Consider the following 14,380-nt stretch of genomic DNA (forward strand, 5'->3'; position numbering starts at 1 on the left):
CCACTGATGCTCCCAAATTGTAAGAGAGTGATGCAAGAATTAGGTAATTTCATGGTTATACTGCTGTTCCAGCTTGCAAGTGCTATGTGCCACACTGCTGCATGTGCATTTTCCATCTCTGGATATGGGGAAAGATGGATGAAATCCAGAAGAAATCTCCTAGAAGAGCCATCAAAGATTGGAAGCAGTGCCCACCATGACCAACTTGGGGTCTGCTCAAAGGGCAGCCAGACTAAGAACAACAACTTGAAGGGATTCCAATATTTGTTAAACCTTCAGAACATTTTCCATTCATTGTTCAAGCAGGACAGTACTGCACAAGCTAATGGACTGTACTGCTCTTGTAACAGTGTTTTTTGCTATAGTACACTGTTAATGCTGAATTTGTTTGTAAAATTTGGGTTGGTCTCTGGTATATAGCGACTATTTTGCACATACATAAGCTTAAACTCACTAAAAATAGGTACAGAATTAAGTTAATAGTATCAAAATGTAGTCAAAACCATTATTTGGCACCATGTGGCACAGCTTCCCTGCCAATATAGCTGTGGCAGGGAGGTGAGGTGGACTGGGCACTGCTGACCTCCACACATGATTACAGGTCCCCTTCCAACCTGCCTAATGATGAGAACTTAATCTGGAGTACACACAGAAGTAAAAAAACCTAAATGTGATTGTGCCATTTCAATGAGCCTAATTAGCTAATAAAGGTCAGCCTCATTAGAGGCTCTTCAGGGAAGGATCCATTGAAAGAAATTAAACAGAAAGAATTTTAACAAGCTATCCGCCCTCGCCTGCACCAGACATTTCAAGGAGGACTCAGTGAGACACTACATTTCTCAAACAAGCCATGAAGGAAGGTGTGGATATACAGGCATCCTGTGACAATAAAAATGCATTTCTTAACTGCCAGAAGATCATTCAGTGTCATGCAGAGTGTCTCTACTTACTCTCACCACAGAACATAGAGGCTGTCCTGGGTCCATAAAGGAAACTTGCCCCTGAACTACATCTCCTAATTACCTCCCTACTCCTCAGTACCCAGAATCCTACTTCTCTCCCTGTCCTGGGTAATCAAGCTGTTACACAGCACCCTGATACACCATTTTCTTTGATTTCTGCATATTTTGCCTCCTTCAGCTATTTGTTAATAGAAGTTGTTGTCTACCCATGGGTCTGCCATCCTACTGCTGGGATAACTCCATTCATATATTCAGTCACTCCTGTAAAGACCATTCATAAGTTATGTCTACCTGCTACTTCCCACCTCAGGAAAATCTACTCCCAGAAGTCAATGTTTTGCAGCACAAAAACATGTGATTAAGTTATATGAAATATTTTTTCAAAACACAGAACAGACTTTTGCCATGTCTTCAATTGATCACCCCAGCTAAAGAAATTCTTTTAGCTTTTTTCTGTGTTCTGAAAGGACTTAGATCAAACCTGTAGGTGGGTTGGATTTCCTCCCATGTTACTAGAAATTCCTACAGCATAAAAGTGGTAGCAAACAGGTCAGTCCAGTTTCAAAGCTGGAAGTTCAACTGAGAAAGGGACTGACAGCTCTCTGACTTGCACTGGGCACTGGAAAAAAAATGCAGTGGTGAAGGAAGAGAAAATGATTCTCTGCTTCCACTATTGCTAGGCCAGAAGAATGCAGCAGCAACATTCCTGATGCTATCCTAGTTCCAGCTATCCTCTCCTCTTTTATGGTTGTTCTGCCATGGGAATAATGGGGACACAGTAGTTGCTTTGGACCCAGAATGTGGACTGGTGTTAATAAAGATTCATAGCACCTCAAAGACTTTGATACCTATAGCTTTTTAATGAGGCACGAAGATATTTTTTAGCTGAGACAAATTCATAGGTTCTCATAGGAAGAGCTTCACTGTATTGTGCTAGTTTTGGCAGGGGTGGAGTTAATTTTCTTCACAGTGGGTAGTATGGGGTCACATTTTGAACCTGTGCTGAAAATAGCATTGAGATGGTTTTGTTATTGCTAAGCAGTGCGCACACAGCACCAAGGCCTTTTCTGCTTCTTATATCATCCCACCAGCCAGTGAGCTGGGGGTGCACATGCAGCTGGGAGGGGGCACAGCTGGCACTGCTGACCCCAACTGACCACAGGATATCCTACAGCATATGGCATCATACTTAGCATGTAAAACTGGGAGGAGAAGGAGGAAGGGGAGGATGTTCAGAGAGATGATATTTGTCTTCCGAAGTCACTGGCATGCATGATGGAGCCCTGCTTTCCTGGAGAACACCTGCTTGCCCATGGGAAGCAGTGAATTCCTTGCTTTGCTTTGCTTACTCAAGTCAATTTTGCAGTACCTATTAAACTTTCTTTATCTCAACTCATTAGTTCTCTCACTTTTGCACTTCTGATTCTCTCCCCCATCCCACTGAGGGGATGAGTGAACAGCTGTATAGGGCTTAGTTGCCAGCGGCAGTTAAACCATGACACATCTTCTTGCCTGAGACTACAGAAATTTGACCTAGTCCTCAAAGTGACAGCCACCTCATTGGGGTTGGACTGATGCAGAGACTAATCTTCCAGGTTGACAGTCACAGGAATGGACAACATATCACCCTGTCAATGTCACAGTTATGTCCCTACAGGAAATACAGGCATGTCTTGGCAAAACAGAATAGTAAAAATGTAGGAAGAGCATGGGTTCAGGGCACCCTCATTTCTACTGGGGAACAGAGTAACGTAGGATAGGCTTTCCCCACCACAGGGCTGTTGTGCCTCCTGTGGCTAGAGCTGCTTGAAAAGAAAGGTCTAGAAGAAGAGACAACTGGTCCAAGAGATCTATACCAATGAGATGCACAGCTGCTACCCAGATAAATAAAGGGTTAAAGGGAGAGTAATTTCTTTACCAATGCTGAAGATGAACTTCCTTACCACTGATCCTGGAGTACTCAGCAAGCCCTGGATTCTGTTTCTCTGAACACCTTCTTCTTGTTGTGGAGCTGTTGGTCGTTGTAGCATCATTCGCTCCTGTTGGGTTTTTCTCTAGATGCTTTGTGCAGCTTCAGGGGAAAAGAGAGAGAAGAGACTGTAAAACCTCCTGAGCATCCTTTAAATGCTGTTGTTTATGACAGGATGCATGTGGGGATGTTTTCCTTCCCCGACTGGAGAAAGGAGAAACACGTTTTGAATTTGTTCATTCTTTTGTGGTAATCACAACAAAGATGAAGAAAACTTATTCAAGTTGACATTTTTAGGTAGCCAACATATTAAAAAATTCCCTGCAATATTTTTTCTGAAGAGGAGAATAAGTGGAGGAATCAGGGCTTTATTAAGCCAATAAATGAATGAACGCCGTTTTATTCAGATTTTAGAAATAATTCCCTGTGAAAATGCTTTGATTTTTTTTTTTGCTTTGTTTACTTTCCAAGTTGTTACTAAAATAAAAATTTGAAACCTCCCTAAACATTCACTTTAATATCCAAATTTTATAATTATTTTGATTAAACCATCGTGACTAGTTCTTTTCACATCATGGAACACTTTGTGGGTGATCCCCTTTCTTAGTGCTACAGCACTGAGTTAATGCTGTCATGGGGCTTACAAGGGTAACATTTGTGAAAACTTCAGCTTTTATGTTTGCTTGCTTGTTCTTAAAGAAAGATTTAAAGGGGTTTTGAGGCCCTGAAGTGGCCCTTTAATTTCTGATCCAGCAATAGCTATTCATGGAGAATGATTTTCCGCACCTTGTTTTTATACAGAGGCATTTGATAGCTTTTTTTTTTCCTGTTAAAATTCAGCTTTGTCCCTAGCTGGCCAGAAGCAGCTCTTCATTCAGCATCACCTTATCCCTTTCCTGCCTTTGTGTTCTGTGATTTTTTGGAACCCAACCTTTCTGAAGAGAATATGCAGGCAGCAGGCAATAAGCAGGGAGCTGCTCCACCCAGTGGGTGCAAGCAGCAGGCACCACACATGCTTCCTTAACAGAAAAGTGTGGGAAACCTGGAGTGGAGATGTTTGAGCAAGGGATGCATACTCTGGCCTCTCAGGGGAGATCATATCCCATCTTCAGCTTCTCAGACTCCAAGTAACATAATGCAGTTGGGAAATTAGGTCTGAACCCACAGAAGAGCTGCATGCAGTACAGTGTTACTCATGACGCTGAAGCTGGATGCTGGCTTGTTGCCTTGGGCCTGTCTTCAAAGGCTAGACTGTTGCATGGTCCCTGTCCTGGACATCCAAGGAAAGCCAGGGTGCCTGGACTAACACTAGTAGGTCTGGGGCTCCGGTAGCTGGCCCAGCTGAGAGCACATGGTGCACATAGCCATGGCAAGGGAATGATGGAGCTGCCACAGCTGAGAGCAGGCAGGGCTCATTATACCAAAAGAAGCACATTGCAAATATATTTGTGCTAGTCTGACCCCATGAAACCTGGCTGTGAATAAAAGCAATCCTTACTTTTAGTAGCACAGTACATCAAAGCTTGTGTTGTTGAACACACATCCCCATAAAACATATATGATATATTGATAGATGGGGGGCACCAGGAAAATCTGCTTCTGGCTACTCACTGGCCCTTCCTTCTCATGAGCTTGGCACTGGGCACAGTCAGGCAGGCTTTTGTATCAGTCATTATCAGGGGCTTTGCATATGATGGATGTGAAGCCTGGACGAAAGCACTCCTGCATTGCTGACTCACACAGGCAAGCAGTCCAGACCAGTCTCATCAGCAGCAGCTCTGAAATATTAGCAGCCAAGTCCCTTGTGGGGAGAATAATAACTCAAAGGAGGGACAAGGTCAGAGGATATGCAGTTTATAGAAATACTTTAAGGTTGAAACTAAGTACAGCAGTATTTTGGGAGGACATAAGCTTGGACAATAAACCACTGAATATCAGAATCTACTGAAAATGAGTTGCAGAGCTGGATTTCTGCCTATCCTTTTCTGCAAAAGGATAAACCTGAGGGAGATTTTCAAAGTATGTTGTGACACAAGCAGCCCTAGATGTAAAGAGAAGGCTCTTCTGTTCATCACGTACAACAGCCATTAAGGCTTGACCCTCAAGTATACATTGCAGGAGACTAGAATGACTCCAGGCCACCCCATGCCAAAACAGCTACTAGTTCATGATCTAATCCTTGCAGTTTTAGGCAAGAGTCTGCAACATTACTTTGTTCCCTGTGTTAAAGCAGAGTGTTGTTAGTATTATTATTTGATAGCTTTATACTGCAATGGCTGTGAGAGAATCAGGAAAGTTCATTGCATTGTACGTGGTACTGCACAGATCTATAATTGATGGTGCCCACTTGAAGCGGACAGGCAGAACAAGCCCTAGCAGCAGGTGGTTTAGTTTGGTGCATAACAAAGCATGGCAGGCACTATTCTCTGCTGACCAGAAACTAAGATTGGAGCTCTTTGATGCCTTCCTCCCTCAGGTTTGGTTGCATGGAGGGCCTGGCAACATCAGGCAACTTCTCTGCTCCCCCAGGCTGCTGAGGAGGTGCTGAACACAGACCTGCAGAGATCTGGGTGAGCACTGAAGCCTGGGATCACTTCAGGGTAAGGCTTTCACAGAGAAGAGGCTTCTTACTCCTGAGAGGACCTGAGCTAAAGGAGAAAGGTAAGAAGTCAGAGGTACCTATCCAAGCATGCTGTCACCACAGCAGTAAAACAAGCTTTTAAGCAGGGGCAGCCTCTGTCCATGTCTCCTCTCCAAATTTATATCAGGCTTTAACAATGCTTTTGATTTGGGCTAGCTGGCCTGGTGTGGACCACACAGTCAACTCATTATGGTTTTGCATAATTAATAATCTATTCACTTGGCAATGTGGATGCACGAAAACCACATTTATTTCAGACCTATGGTGTTAAGTTTTATGAAACCGCTCCACAAATGAATGAATTGTTATAGGGAGATAAAAAGATTCCCAACTGTAACTACACACATATTTGTTCTGTGCTCTGTAACACTGCTATGCCCTGACTGCCAAGTACTTGTGGGACTGATGAGCCTTTTCAGTCCATCTTCAGACACTGAGAGCTCTGGGGGACAGAGGAATGTGACCTGTCAGAGGTGACCAAAGAGGCCATTTTGATCTGAAGGGAGGCCAGAGGAAAATGAGATGTATGTCAAGCTGTTCCCTTGAGTGTCAGTGTGATTTCTGGATCAGCCTTGCTGACTACATCACCTTTGGCCTCCTGACAGGCCCCTTGTTTCCTCATGGTGCAGCTGATGGTCTCCCCGAGAAGAGCAGCTAGGGAACCCGAAACAATTTGCATTTGCTGAGCAGAAAGACCTCTGTGTTTAATTACCCCACATCCTCCTTGCTGGGCTGCAGCACTTGCAAAGATTATCTAGGATAAGGACCATCCCCATGTCATTGTGGCAGTAGTGATGATGCAAAGCACTGCAGACGCCAGGAGGACAGGCAGGTCTCTGCACAAGTTGCTACTGGTATTATACAGTCTCTTTCCCACAAGGGCATTAGCAGGACTTCAGGGAATTACATTTGCTCACAGAGAGCCCAAGAGTTTCAAAATGTTTCTTACAAGCAGAAGGATAATGAGGATGAAAGAAGAAAGTTTATCAGAGAAAGATACTGGCTTGGAAGGTTACCTGTTGGCATTCTCTTGTCTTCTCTTTGTGGATAGGAGTGGAGCCAGTTTTTGATGTTACTTCCAGTTTTGCTGATCCACATTTCCTTTTAGCAAAAATGAGACAGGTGCAGAAGGATGAATTTCCTGCAGTAGGTAAATGCAGTTTTGTCTCCAATTCTTGCTGCTTGTTGGCAGGATGACTAGAGGGTACTACATACCACTTAAGTACCAAATCCTATCTTGTGCCCTGGGGAACTGTAGACATAGAATGCTCTTCAGACGAATCTGTAAGGACAAATTTTTCACCAAACCGCTCGTTCTTTTTCAGCTTGCTCAACTGCTGAGTCCTTCAGCTCTGAGCCTACTGTAGAAAAAGGACTGAAAGATTTTGATAGTGATGACAACAAACATACACAAAGGGGGAAGAGCGGGCTGGCCTTCAGGACATTGCTGGGGCACAGGCCTACAGAGGATACACCTCTTCCCATTACCCTTTCTTTTTAATCCGTGTGCTCAGTGTGGCTGCAAATCTGTGGTCCCAAGCAGCAGTAGCAGCCCTACACAGCATCCAGCTGCTCCTTAGGTCCAGTGAGCTGCCAGCTGCCCCTAGGAAAGAACCTCCTAATGTGACAAAAACTCAGTTCATAAGCCCTGTGAGCAAACCAGCTGTTCATATATGGATGATGTGTTCCAGCATTGTTTTCATACTTACCTACCTTACATAAATTGAAGTATCAAAAAATAGTCAGCCATCTTCTTTTAGCTAAAGAACACTTACAGCAGCAATTTTACGTATGATGCTTATAGGTTAAACTTACCCCACCTCCACCTTATGCCCAGCTAAACAATTGAGAAGTTCATCCCAAGAAACACTAAGGCACAGCTGGGGTATATTCTGCTTCTGCTGATGTTTTAAGATTGGCAGCCACATCCATTTGTCCACAACAGGGGATGTAAAAAGCAGCAATTGCACATTTCTTATCACTTGACAGCTGATTCTACCCACTGAGGAGAAACTCTGCTGTTTACAGCCTTGAATCAGCACAGCAGGAGGAAAATGGCCTATGACAATCACACTACACATCTGAAATACCTTACATCCATAAAAAGGTAGGAGGAGAAACAGCAATTGTGCAGAGCTGCAACTTATAGAAAGTTAAAGGAGCATTCTTGAGAAAAGTGAGTTTTGCTCGAAAACCAGGATATGCAATTCTTTTAATCTCTAGCCTGCATCTGTGGAAGATGTGAGAGGAGAATAGGAAAATAATGCAATAAGAGCATTACCTGCTTGCTTTTACCAGGCAACTGCTGCCAAACTACCAGCATGCTTTCTTTTTTATCATGACAGCTCTGTAATATCAATAGCATTTACATGCTGAGAAACACACACTTGCCCCTCAGAAACACAGCTGAAAACCAAAGATAAATCAGCCCTGATTTCTTAAAGGAACAGAATGCAACATTTATGTGATAAATAACACGGGGACTACAGATTAAAACCAACAATCATAAGCTTCAGGATCTTTTTCCCAGCAGATAGCACTCAGGCCCACAAAGGAGAGCAATTTATTACAGTAAACTGGGCTTCAACGCAGTTCCCAAGTGTGTGGCTGCACCATCTCTTTTCCCCATTCCAGCACTAACAGTCCATGCTCCTGCACAGCGTTTTTTATTAGCAGAGAGCACTGCTCCTACGCGACTTTTTTTATAAGCAGATTTCAAAGCCCTTCACAAAGGAAGTGGCGCTCCCGTGCCCCCTGTTCTCACTGGCACCTGAGACAGAGGTGCGAAATGACTCGCACAAGGTTATTCCCCCCAGAACGCCCCCACAGGCCGAGGCGGGGCGAGCCGCTGTTGGCTCCTGTCCCCGCCAGAGGGCGCGCCGGCCCTTCCGACCAGCCGTGGGCTCAGCCCTCAGCAGGGCCGCTCCTCGCTGCTGCCCGCCACAGCGCGGCTCCTCCACCACACGGTGACACCGCGGCTGCTCGCCCGGCTGTGTCCCGACACTGAGCCCAGACAGCCCTGCCCGAGGAAAGAGGGGGCCGCCCGGGGCGGGCCCGGAGGTGGCGGTGACCCGGGAGGTCTCGGGTCGCGCCGGGGGCTCCCCCGGCACTGGCGCAGCTCAGCAGCCTGCGGCGCCTGGACACGGTCTGGCCAACCCGCAGCTCCTGCCCCCGTTCTCTGGGCCAAAGCCCTTTTCGGGGATTACAGCCTGCCTTGCGGGAGCCGAATCGGCAGCAACTGAAAGTCGCCTGTTCTAGAGCACCAGTCCAACTTAACTACAACATCTGTGAGACGCAGTAGGCACGTTCTGGTCAAAGTATGTGAAGTGCACTTACACAGAACCTGGCCTGATTTCTTGTGGTCAAGTTCAAAGTTCTCGCTGTGTTCCCTGGACCAGACGACTTTGGCTAGAAGACGCCCTAATCAAGCTGCCACAGGAAAAACATGGCAAACACTTCCTCAGCCCTAGATATGCAAAAATTACTTTGCAAATGTCAGGCATTTTTCAAGTCTTACATTCCTCATCTTTCCAGTGGTTGATTGGTTTGTTTTTAAGACCATGGTCAGAAAAACGTGCTAAAGACAAGGTTAGTACTTTGTGACTCCTGGCCACCTCCCCTTCATCATTACAAAAGCTGGTGTTCTCAACCATGCCTGATCCTTCCTAGTGCATCAGGCTACTTTCCCAGCTGCCTGGCAGGCCACAATCTGCTCTTCTTTTCCTAGTTCCTGTCTGCCATTGAAGGCACATAACATTGCAATCTGACAGCCATGCAAGCTGCCAAAATCCTTCCCAATATGAGCCAGCACATCCTGAGTTCTTCCTAGTAACTTCATCCTAATAAATGCAGATCTTCCTAGTAAATTCATCTAGCATGGATCAGAAACCCTCTCCACTGCTGAAAATCCTTTCCAAGTCAAGGGGCTTTTGCCACCATCTGAGTAGCTCCCAGCCATCACAAGGCTGTTCCCATGATTGGATGCTCGGTAAGTGCAATGACTGGAGGGTGAAAGAGAAGCAGCCTTGTGGCACTGCAAAAGCCACTTGTACCAGGCAGTTTCCAAGGGCATTGAGTACATCTGAAGAAATCATAGCAGTGATGGGAAAAGCAATTGGGTCCATATGATTATGAGCCCAAAGAGAGTAAAAGAGTCCTGAAGTAAAATTCCTGGGTCTGTCCTGCCAATAGCTTACTGCTCTCTTCTGCCTTCTTAAAAGATATGGAGGAAAATTGCCACGCGCTAACATATTTTTTATCCTCTCTCAATATCCAAAGTACCTGATACAGCAAGAAGAAGCCTCTCCATGGAGACCATGCAGTCCTGAAGCACACTTTGGAAATAGCTGTCAGGCTTCATGAATAAAAAGTGAATTACAAAGTGCTTTAGAGTATCATTGTATCAGCTAATACCCTACAAAGGGTTCCTGGTTTTATCGCAGACGTTAGGTATAGAAAAGGTCTCATTATGCCTAACTTATTCTTGGGGAACATAGCAGGATTCGTCTCTCTGGGATAAGTGCAGGTACTTTGTTCTACCTGGGCAAGAGAGAGTTCTGATTTGCATCTGCAAAGTCCTAAGAATAGGAGTGCCAAAGGGCTGAGCTGGGGAAGTGCTTCCATGCTCCTCTCCAGAGCTTTACGCCATTACAGCAAGGAAAATATGCATTGACTCAGGGATGAGAATTTCTAGCTTGGTGATGGTCATTTAGGTTCCATTTTATGCATTGCTGTTTCGGTGACTACTAGGTTTCTTCAGTTGAAAGTGGAACCAGTGGCAGTGGAAATGAGTGATAGAATTGCATACAGCCCACAAATGAGGAGAGATGTAGATCTGAAAAGGCTCCTTTCAACCACCTTCTTCAAAGTGAAGTCCAGTCTCCATCATCCACCTGCTCGTATTCCTCCCAGAGAACACCTAAACTATTGAACAGTCTTGCACTGTCTTCAGACACTTGGAGGGATAATGCATATGGGGAAGTGGTTTGGGACAGAACCACTGGAAGTGGGAACAATGCAGGGATGTGTATGCCCAGAATTCCTACAATGGGGAAGGGACTGGGGCCCTAACATCTAGCAGGTGAGTTGGAAGGAGAGACCTGAAAAACAGGGAGGATTACCAAATCCTATGCTGCACTTGGAGGAGAAGCTGGAAAACCCAATAAAAAGAAACAGGATGGGGAGAAGACAGGTTTGAGGAACACACAGCTGTCACAGGTGAAGGACCTCCAAGTAATCTTTGGATTGAAGAACAACGCAGCAGGCAGAAAAATAGGTGGGGAGGTGTGCAAAGGGCCATGAAGAGATGCTGGTGTGTGTCCTGGAAGTCCCCTGTTAACACCTGTGTTTGAGACTTAGTGCTCTGACAACCAATGTTTGGTGGACTCAGTAGATTACCTGGGAAACGGGTGGGTAATAAACGTGACAAACCTCCCAGTGGCATGAGGATATGCTGAGTAAAACAGAAGGGTTATCTGCAAAGAGCTGCAAAACAACCATATGCTTGCAAGTGACAAGGTGAGAAGGCAGCAGAAAAACTGCAACCTAGGAATTCAAAATATAGGACATGGGAAAAACAGCGCTGACCTCATTATATCAAGATGGACTCTTGAGCCAATTCTTAGAAGTAATGTCAACTTAGTTTATGTTCCATAGCAATTAGAAAATTAAGTGTTAGGAATACTTTGGGAAGGGATAGTGCGAACACAGTGGAAAAAGTGAGTAACACAGCAGTGAATCTGCATCCCAAAGACTGCACCTACTCCTGGTCTTGCCATCTGTAGAAGGACTTCATAGAATGTAAAGGCCTCAGAGAAGAGCAGTGGGGAAGACTTGAAAGTGCTTTCATACAAAAAGTAAAATTAAGGCCAGATTAAGACTGGAAAACAGAGACAACTGAAGGATGATACAGTAAAGGTATTTTAAACCATGAGTGGTTTGGGGACAGTTTATAGGGAGTGATCATTTGCTGTCCCTGTTTGCATACAGGGAGGAGAGTCAAGTGAACTGGTGGGTGGAAAACCCAAATAAGCTAGCAGAGGGTTAGCTGCAGAGCCTCTGTGGGACAGATTCAGGAAGCTTACACAGGTTCTGAAAGACATAAACCGAAAGTTCATGGAAGAAAATCCAGTGAGAGCTTTTGCATACAACCATGACTCCTCTGGTCAAGAAGTCCCTAAACCAAACTGCTGCAGGTGTATTCTATGGGAATAACCCTGTATGCCTGCCCTGCTCTTATATCTGTACCTTGATGCCCAGTGTGGAACACTGAGACAGGCTGGCTTCAATCTCATACAATACTCCCAACCCCAGGAGCTCACATGCACCCCAGATGGGGAGTACTTCTTCAGATCAAACACATTAAAAGTAGAATACTAAATAAAATAAATTGAAAATTATTTTATTCATGCCTAGATGAGGATAACAAAAAAAAATTCAGTGTAATTAAGAACTAATTTATTAATATGCCTCGTCTCAGAAATTAAACCAGAACTATCTCACAGCATAGACATGGCAGCAATAGAAACTTTTAGCTGCCACCGACGAGGCATTAATTATACAGATGTCTACAGACAGGCCAGAAGCATAAAATCCTATGTCTCTGCATTTTGATTTTTTTTCTTTAAATTTATTTCAGAATCAGCCTGGTTCTGTCTGTGATGCTACATCATTCCTTGAAAATGTGAAAACAAATCCATTTTCCCATGGCAGGCAATGCAAATATGTTATTCAGATTTAAAAAATCTGCAAGACTGGCTAATAAATACTATTACAAGGCTCTGAATAGTTTGATTACCAAAGCCTTGTATGAATAAATAATTAATGGATTACTGTACATCCCACAATTTGCCTGTCAGGTAGCTTAAGGTATGTGTTATCAGACCAAGACTACAGAGAACTTGGAGGAAAGTGGGTGGCACTAAGATTAGGATGTCCTCAAAGGCTGCTACTGATTTTGAATGCCTTCCTTTGTAAATTCACTGCAGGAAGTGATTTTAGTCATGCCTTACATACAAGGCTTTGACCTCGTGAGAACACAGTAGCAGTTAAATCATGAACACTGGTTCCCTGAAGACTGGCTGTGCAGAACTACTGAGTACTTTGGCAGGGGACCTTTGCATTGCCTCCTCTGGTTCTCGTGTGAGCAGCATGACAGACCTGGGAAAGGAGTGTTTCAAACCTGGCTCTCCAGGCCCTGTTCCCAGCACTACTCATATGTATAAATTGAGCTTCCTGATCCTACAATTTTAAAATAACGTCAGCATAGGCTAGTATACACACAAATATGCTACAGTCTGCTAATAGTATTAACCTTCTATGAAAATAACTCCAACAGGACATTTTTTACTGACACTTGAAAAAACATGGTATCCAATGAATGCATGGAAACCATTGACTAAGATCCAGGAATCAATGGTTCCTGAAACTCTACTCTGTGTCTCACCAACAGATGCTCCTCATGCAGATGCAAGCAATATATTCCTCATTTCAGATTTCCAACTAGGGTAATACAGTGATCGGCTCATTTAAAGCTGAGAAACCAATGGGAAACTGAGAAGGAAAATTTAGCCCACTTTTTCTAACCTAGATTTAAAAAAAAAAAAAAAAAGATTTAGCAATTCTAAAAGTTATGGCATGGGGGATCTGGATCAATCATTTCACTTAACTAACCAAAAATAATGCCTTTTCTTTTCAAACAGTAAGGTCTAATAAACTTATTTCATTTTCTATTAATGTTATTTTTTTTAACTGGTAAAATTTCCTGTTTTGTTGTACTAACTTTCCATTTCCATGCAAATGGACATAAGGCAGTCATGTAAATGAATCATATTTAGAAAAGGAATACATCACCCATAGTTTTCTGAGCTCAGTCTGAAGCCTTGAGCCAGGGACATAGTAGCAGGCTGAGGACCACCGGAGAACAGAGCTGCCCTGTTCTCCTGGCAGGCATGCAGGGTTTGCTGCCAGCTGGGCACCTTGCCTGCTCAGGCCCTTTGGGAGATCTCCCTCAGACTCCCAAAAGCAAGCCCCGTGGTGCCTTTAAAAAATCTGGGCCTGTTTTCTTGTTTTGCAACCTTTTTTTAGGTCCCAGAGGACTCAAGTTCTTCTGTTCTCTTTCCCAACCCAAAGAGATGCAATTCTGAAAGCTTGGCCCTTTCCCTTCAGGCGTTCTGGTTTGAACTAACTGTGGCTACAGAGCCCACAAGTACAAAGCTATATAAGGGGAAACCTTGCTGATTTCCCCCCTCATGAGAGGACATAGGTGTGGTTCAGAAGGCAGCAGAAATTCAGCGTTTAACCCATTTTAGCACCTTGTGAAACTGATACTGCCTTTATCTGTATATTTAAACACTGCCACTTGATGTTTTCAAATCTGCCCTGTACAAACCCACTAAAAATTAGTCTGTTTTAAAACAGAATAGACTGCAAGTGAACAGGACTCCTTAAAAAACAACAACAAAAAAATCCTGCTCCCCTCATCCTGAAAAATCACACCCAACACCTCATGAAACTTAAGCAAAACTTTCTGTTTTTCAAAGGCATCGGTTGCTTCTTACTTGAGAAACTTCAGAGAGACTGATGTGTGCTTACACGCAGGGTTTCATTCTGTCTCTCCCTTCTCTCGTCAGGAAATGGTTGGCATCTCACACCGAGCAGCCCTGGATTTTCCTGTTCTGCTGGCCACTGGGTTGCTGGGAAAACACCCCAAGGGCTCTTGTCCAGACCAGCTGCAGCTCTTCTGTTGACTGTTGTGTGAAGAACCTGTCTTTTCTTGACCTTCATCGGGAATGTCTTTGCCTGCCAGCA

This window comes from Empidonax traillii, unplaced genomic scaffold, assembly GCF_003031625.1.
Source record: "Empidonax traillii isolate 1590-97213 ecotype Southwest subspecies unplaced genomic scaffold, ASM303162v1 scaffold56:size2478089, whole genome shotgun sequence".
In the NCBI taxonomy this organism is placed as follows: domain Eukaryota; kingdom Metazoa; phylum Chordata; class Aves; order Passeriformes; family Tyrannidae; genus Empidonax; species Empidonax traillii.